Here is a 7,942-nt window from a genome sequence, read left to right as displayed (position 1 = left end):
TTGGAATCAGTGACATCTCCTTAATTATTTATTAGTATGTTATACAGTAAACTATAATTTCAATCTAGATAAAATGCTAAAAGTGACTATTATATTTATTTTCATAAGGATGAATATCAAAACGTCGCGGTAGCGGTCGCGTAGCAACGACGGTTGTTATTAACATGGCAGAATAAATTGCATGTCAAATTAGAATGTACTTTAAAATATATTAGTATATATGTGTAATGTAATGTTATATAGCCTATAGCACTTCTGAAGAATGCAGCTTTCATACAAAACAAAAACAATGAAAATCGGACCAGTAGATCCAGAGATCTTAGCGTTCAAACAAACAAACAAACAAACAAACAAACAAACAAACAAACAAACAAACAAACTCTTCCGCTTTATTATATTAGTATAGATAAATATATATTAAAAAAACAAAAATCCCGACTGCATAAAACTAAAAAAGAAAAAGAAACAAGCGGTAGCGTCAGTCAGTAAATGTATCGTTAGTTTCCTGAGTAAACGTTTACATAATATTAATATAGATAAATATAGAATATATTTATTCTATTTATTCTAAGTAAGCTATAATTAAAGATTGGAGCAATTTTTCCACAAATATGTAACGTAATGCTACCGTGTCCGATGTGGCTACAGTAGTACGAGAATGACAGTAATTCGCGAGGGTATTTCGTTAGAACCGACGCGGTTCAAGACGACATTCCAGCCCACCACTTTTATAAGTCCTTCCAATTGACGTAACTCCGAAACTCCGTACCCTACCTAACCTACTTTGTAATAATGGAAAAACAAGTTTTATATTAGTATGGGAAGACAAGTTTTATTTAACTAAAGTTCACATCTAAACAAAGTATCGTTAATTAATTATAGAAGATACTTATTAGGCAGGTGGTAGAAAATTGTATTATTTTTTTAATGCAATATATAATTAAGCATTTGTGATATTGGGAATTGAGCCTTATTAACTCGACAAAACAAGGCAGAATGCAGTTAATACGACTGTGTAACGAAATTTTCTAAAATTAAAAAATAAATGCTTTTAAAAACGTTGAAACTAAACAAATTCCTTTATAAACAGTCATGTTATGAACACAATTTAATTGCAATGCTTGGAATCTTGCTATTAAAAATAATTCAGACTTTTTTATACAAAAAATATTATGCAATACTATCAACATTATTATTACGCTTAGTGCTATTTTTAATAAACATGATAAACACCAAGCCGAGGGCTTTAGGGGCAGTGTTGAGTTACGCCGAACAACACGCAATGTCTTAACACTAGGTTCTCTCAGTCTGGCTATTAAAAATATAAAAAAAAATAGTAGGAATTAGAACTCGCGCCATCAATCTCGACAGCTATGCACCTTAGCTCACAGGAGTTTCAATCTACGATACAAACAATGTCCATTCCTTGCATTCCGCTGAGATGTTGAAGTTGCTAGATGTTATTTGTACCGTACACATTTTATAATTGGCCAACTTTGTACGTACCTTACATTTTTTCGTAATTAGACTTGGTTAGATTAGATTTATTAGATTTTTTTACTTCAAATGATTTATTGGCCATAGTATAAACATGAAGTCGACATGAAGTTTCATTTAGGATTAACAAATAGAAATATTTAAGATTACATTTTTACAGGCACGTGAGGCAAGTATTTCGGGTCATATAGTACCTATAATGGTTTTACAGTGTAAGATTTGAAAATGAATAATTTAACACAATGAGGAAGTTTAATAATATTAATAGGTATTACTATTATCAATTTAGGGGCCAACCATCAATCACTTGATGTTTTTAAAGCAATTAATAAATACACCTAAAAGAGAATATTCTTCAGGTTAAAAAAAGAAAAGAAAAACCTAAAATTTTGCAACTTATGTGTTTCAAAGAGAACAAAAAAGTAATAATTTAATAACTAAAATATCTTCAACGTAACAAGATTAAAATTATATAAAATTATATAATAACTTTAAGCGGTGACCATCTTGAAGGTAGAGGTAAAATTGGAGCGTAGGCGGGGGCAGTTAATGTGCGTAAATCATGACAGGTGATGGCAATTTGGCATACCGGCCGCTCTCTGCTCATCGCTTTGAACTCTCCTACTTTCATTCTTAGCTACATATTATTAATAGAGCATTGCGACTGGATTCAAACCCCATCCGGAAGAATTATTAGGTACATTTCAATCATTTTTAATTTCTCCGTTCTGATAAGACATGAGTAATTTTTGCTGAATCCCGCATTAATAACAAAGAGAATTCGGTGTTAAACCACTCCGTTTCCCACTTTCCACCCAATTCCATACTTTTTGAGCGGCAGAATTCAATATATACTCATTTTCCCAGGTAGGAATAGATTCCATAACTTTTGAGTCACTAAATTCAGGTATAAAACTCAGTGCATCTAAACATTGATAAAAATAAATAAATCAAATAAAATTAACGTTGATAAGTATTTATAAATACTAAAACTAAATAGCTTTCTAAGAATTATACTCCTGTAGGAATGCAGTACTAAAATTATCAATGTTTCAATATAGAAAACGTATAAAAATTTGAAAAATGTCAAAAATACACAAATTTTCTTGATAAAAAATACTGTAAATTAACTAATTAAATATAAAATACATTTTAATGTTACTTAATATATATTGCTTTATTAAACCCACTACAAGACAATGTTCGGCATTCACAAGACGATGACCCATTACTCAGCTACAAGTTGCAATCCCCAGAACTAATAACAATAAGTTAATGATTTTAATTCGGCTCCGGCTGAGATCGAAAGTGAATTTATTTCATCGTCGCAGCCCCGAGCTGAGGCTAGGGTGACTCTTAATTAAATGAAATATGTTAAAATAAAATTAAAATTAAATCAGCTTCACCCGTACACTGTATCCCGCACACAGCGGGGTAGGCAGAGGGAATCTAGTGTTAAGTCCGTTTCTCACTTTCTGCCGAATTCTGAAGGCATTGCGTGTTGAGTGGCAGAACTCAAGGCCGCGCTTTGGCTCGAGACCAGAGCGAAGAAATGGAAATACAAACGTAAGTAAATATTTCACTTCCTCGAGTGGAGATCGAACCTACAACCGTCGCGTTATAGGCATCCTTGTGCCGCTGCGCCACGATGCGACGGCCTGATGTTAAAATATACGTCTGTATATATTTGTTGTCTAGTGCTTAGAAACTCAGTTTTCTACTTTGCGTTCAAATGTGCGACATTGTCTTACCAAAGTGGAGAGAATTGATCACTAAAAAGAACAGTTAATGAAGAACCAAGTCGCAAAGAACTTAAATACCATATTGAATAAGGCAACGTACTATGGATATGGAAAATATACAAAACAAAATAAAAAATAATTTAAATATGTTATACTAGTTTAAATAAATTGAGAGACAATATGGTGACCGTAGTCAGGAGCTGCTCAGCTACTATTGGATTCCACTCCGCCCACTAATTATATTCTTATAATATAAACTCTGTTTTTAACCGAGCTACCGCGTATACGGTATTTTTAATATTGCACACAATGTACACAATTATATACCTTATTTACAATAATTAGAAAGTATATTTTCGCATGATGAATGAGAACTAAAATTGACATTGCACAAATTTCGAACAAGGCACAGTAGCTACAGTGAGGTGAAAATGCAGTTAAAAATGATTTACATATCGAAGTGTGTTATTATTGAAACTATGCCTTCGATTTTATTAATAGCAGATACTTTGTCATAATTAAGTTAGTTTTTTTTTTTAATTTGGATATTTTTATTTTAAGGCAGATGGGAGAATTTAAAGACTTTGATCCTTTTATCGATTGTACTTGAATTTGAAAATATTGTAAAATTAAATAATTTTTAAACGGTTTTATTTAGCTCACCCCGTTTGTTTGTTTGTTTGGGTCAAATTTAGTAATTGAAATTTAACCCTCTTCCCGTTAACCGATTGATCTGAAATTTGGTATACGCCTTTGATTCTGGTGACAATACAATTATCCATATTCAATATTATTGTGAATCCAAGATGGCCGCCGCTACAAGATGGCGGACAACTTAGTTTTTTTCAATCCCATCAATATGGGTATCAAATGAAAGGGCTTGTCAATTAGAATTCAGTGGACTATACAAAATCAAAATCCAAGATGGCCAACACTACAAGATGGCGGACAAGTTAGTTTTTTTCAATCCTATCAATACGGGTATCAAATGAAAGGGCTTGTCAAGTAGAATTCAGTGGACTACACAAAATCAAAATCAAAGATGGCCACTGCTACAAAATGGCGGATAATGTAGTTTTCAATCCCATCAATATGGGTACCAAAATAAAGGGCTTGGTAAGTATAATACAGTATACTATACAAAATTACAATATGAATCTCCCACCTAAGTCAAGATCTGGTATACTGTCGAGGACTGTGTGGCTATAGGGTGGCTAAAAATGAGACGTCGCTAGGGGTACACCACCCAAGTTAAGGTAAAAGGTAAAAGCGCGCCGAGAACTGTATGGCATTAGGGTGGATAAAAATGATATGTCGGTAGCGTTTTCCCCTCAAGATTCAGGCACATCTTGTTGTACATAGCCTTGCCCCTCTATTGGACCTCTGGGGGGTCGATCGTAACATTCTCCATTAACCTTGCAATAATGAGGCACTCAACGAATTGAATAGCATGAGAAATAAAAACTAAAAACTTAAAAATAAAAAAGTAAAAAAAAATTTTAAGTTAAACGGTTTTATATTGCAGATAAATGTACTAAAAGCTAAAAAATAATTTCATGGAAATTACGATTACTAAAATAAAATCGTGGGGTACGTCCCATATCTACAATCGAAAGACATGGCATGACTTCACCCACCTAGTGGTAAGTAGCAAGTGTCCCCATACACTGTAAAATTATTTTGTTTCTTCATTTTTATATAATTTATAATTATTTAAATTATTAAATTGATTATTTCACTGAATATTTCAACATTGACCGTATATTTCACTACATTTGATTTCTATCATAAAAAAATGACTACAAAAGAAACTATTTACATATTTGGCTAGAAGGTTATAAACATAGTATTATTATTATAGATATATCAGTACTAATAATATGAAGCTGAAGAATTTGTTTGTTTCCACGTAATAAAGTATGTAATTGTAGTTCGAAATGAAAAAAATATTTTTATAAAAGTCTATCTATGCAGAAACGGTACAAGCTTTATTACTTTAATAATTTTAATTTAACACATATTACCAGCAGACACTGAATACCTACTACAATTCATCCATCAACCACAAAAGTCGTAGGGAGAAACTAGTATTATACCTATATCTATATACGACGACAACATATTCTAAAGGTACACGTTAAAGCTTCTCTTTCATTATTAAAATCCCAAACTGACATTGCGAAATGTCTTCACATTTATCTTCACGTTAAATTAATGACCAATATGTAGGATATTAACACTTACATCTGATAACTCGCCTTCCGACTTAATCTTGATGCAATGGTTTTTTCTTCCGATTTTTTTATGGTGTAGGTAAGAAAACATAGAGTTAGGACACTCTGTCGTTCAGTTTCTATTCGTTTTAGAGATATATAATAGTAAAATACAATGTCATAATGATTTTTAACATTCCTTCGATTATATTAGTGAAGTAACTGCATCCTGCAGTCAGTTACTTTGTAACTGAAGTAAGTACACATATATATATATATATATATATATATATACACACACACACATATATATATATATATATATATATATATATATATATATATATATATTCTTCGATATTTTAAAATTAAGTTCATTATCTCTAAGGCTCCTGTACTTTTTGTCGGTAAGCGCCTTAAATCATTTAGACGTGCTACCACACCCCAATTACTAAGATGGTATGCCTAAATAAGTGTCGCTTATAGCCGAGTAATTGCTTTGAGTACCGCAACTTATACGAATTACTGTACATAATTAATTATAGTTTTTTGAATTGTCTCACAAGAGCTTTTTGATTTAATTGGTATTGTATAAAGGGGGGTGCAGGTTCGATTTTTTTAACCTTTAACTATGGACGTGATTTTTTTATAACACACATATGGACGTCGGGTCTGTCAGACCAGTGTATTTATTGGTCATATTCCGTCTGTTTTTTAAAGGAAGAAGACAATTTTATGTTTTAGTTTACATAAATAGCCTCAAATCAAACAAAATCAATATAAATAAAATCGCTTTTTATTAAACTTTACGCATCACAACGATTTAAGTAACTTAAAGTCACAATTTCAGTCTTTGGCCACATGGGATGACTCTTAAGAAAATAATACTATAAAAAAAAGACAGATAATAAAATAAATATTTTTTTAACAAAATATAAAGTCTAACAATTAAAAAAAAATAAAGAAATAACATCTTATGGTATAAAATAAAAATTTTGACAACACCTCAATATAAGGTACAATTGAACATCGATACACAATGGCTTTCAACATTGTTGGCTAACAGGACGATTGCAGTCAACATAAGTATGTGTTGTGTTTCTATATATCTTTTGGGGGCAAAGTGTACATGTTTTTCAAGAACCCAAAACTATTTTTTTAGCTTCATGTTCAATAAATGATAGATCAGATCGCGAAACGCGAGTCAAAGTCATTCTCAATTCTTAGCGTAGTTTAGTATACGAAACGCGTCTTTTTATTTGATAAAATGCTATCTTCTTTATAAAATGTCGTCGTCCAATTCTTTTGTTTGATGTTGATTATAAAGTACCAATATATTTGTCCCTGACGTGCTTAGTCGATCATTTTTTTCCATTTTATCATAAAAACTAAAAAAAGTTTTCTTTTTTACGTAAATAATATTTATATTACTAAAATATATAACAAATAATGCAAAATAATATATGATATATAACAATAAAAACATTTGAATACAAATAATACAATTAAAATATTAAAGTATATTTTGTAATATTATAAAAATATATCGTGTTTTGAAATCATTATGTATGGAAAACATGGACGTCGGGTCTGACAGACCCAGGTCCCGTTTAGAACGTTAAATACTCACGTGTTTTGAACCCAGAGACACAACCACTGCTATCTACATTCATTTTGTCATTAACACGAAAGGTACTGAGCGACTCAGTAGCGGAGGTCACCGAGAAGTGGCCGATTTGTAGAATTCGTAGACCTAGATGGGTCTGTGAGACCCGACGTCCATACTTAAAGGTTAATGAAATGTTATCTTTTTTTTATTTATTAAACTTATTATAGTCAAATTATATATTTGCATATACTGTAGCCTATATGTTATTTTTATGTATAAGGCCATAGGCCAGTGGAACAAACATCCATCCTAAAAAAATTTCACATTCATAAGATTAGTATGACATAGGATGATAGGAAATGTCGTATAAAATATAAATAAAATTTATATTTTCTACTAATGCGAAAAATAACTACAGTAAGTACTAACTAGGGGTTAAAGTACCTGCGCATAATATTAATATACATTCGATTCAAAAGTGCTTATTATAGTATATTTGAATTAATAATATTTTAAAGTTGAATTTAACGTATAATGTGCACTTTAATACTATAATTTAATGTAAATACATATAAGTCGTAGTAGGTACTAATGAACGCAGCCGTTACAGAATTACATACTTCTTCTATCTAAAAAAATAATGAAGTAATGAATAAAGATATACAAACAACAGTTCATTAAATTATTTATTTATTTATTTCATTACTCGGTTCGATTCATTTTCGATTAATTTTATATCTATTTAAGTATATTTTCTAATAATGTTAATACTTACATAATTTTATTTTGTACATATTCTACATATAAAAGGGTTGGCAGAGGGAACCTAGTATCAAGATATTTCCTCGCTCCGGTCAAAGACAAAGAAAAAAATCAAGACA

Source organism: Heliconius melpomene, chromosome 13 (assembly GCF_056956725.1).
Source record: "Heliconius melpomene rosina isolate 202511_hmr_F chromosome 13, ASM5695672v1, whole genome shotgun sequence".
Taxonomy (NCBI): domain Eukaryota; kingdom Metazoa; phylum Arthropoda; class Insecta; order Lepidoptera; family Nymphalidae; genus Heliconius; species Heliconius melpomene.
The sequence above is the reverse complement of the archived record's forward strand: the minus strand, read 5'-3'. Positions refer to the sequence as shown.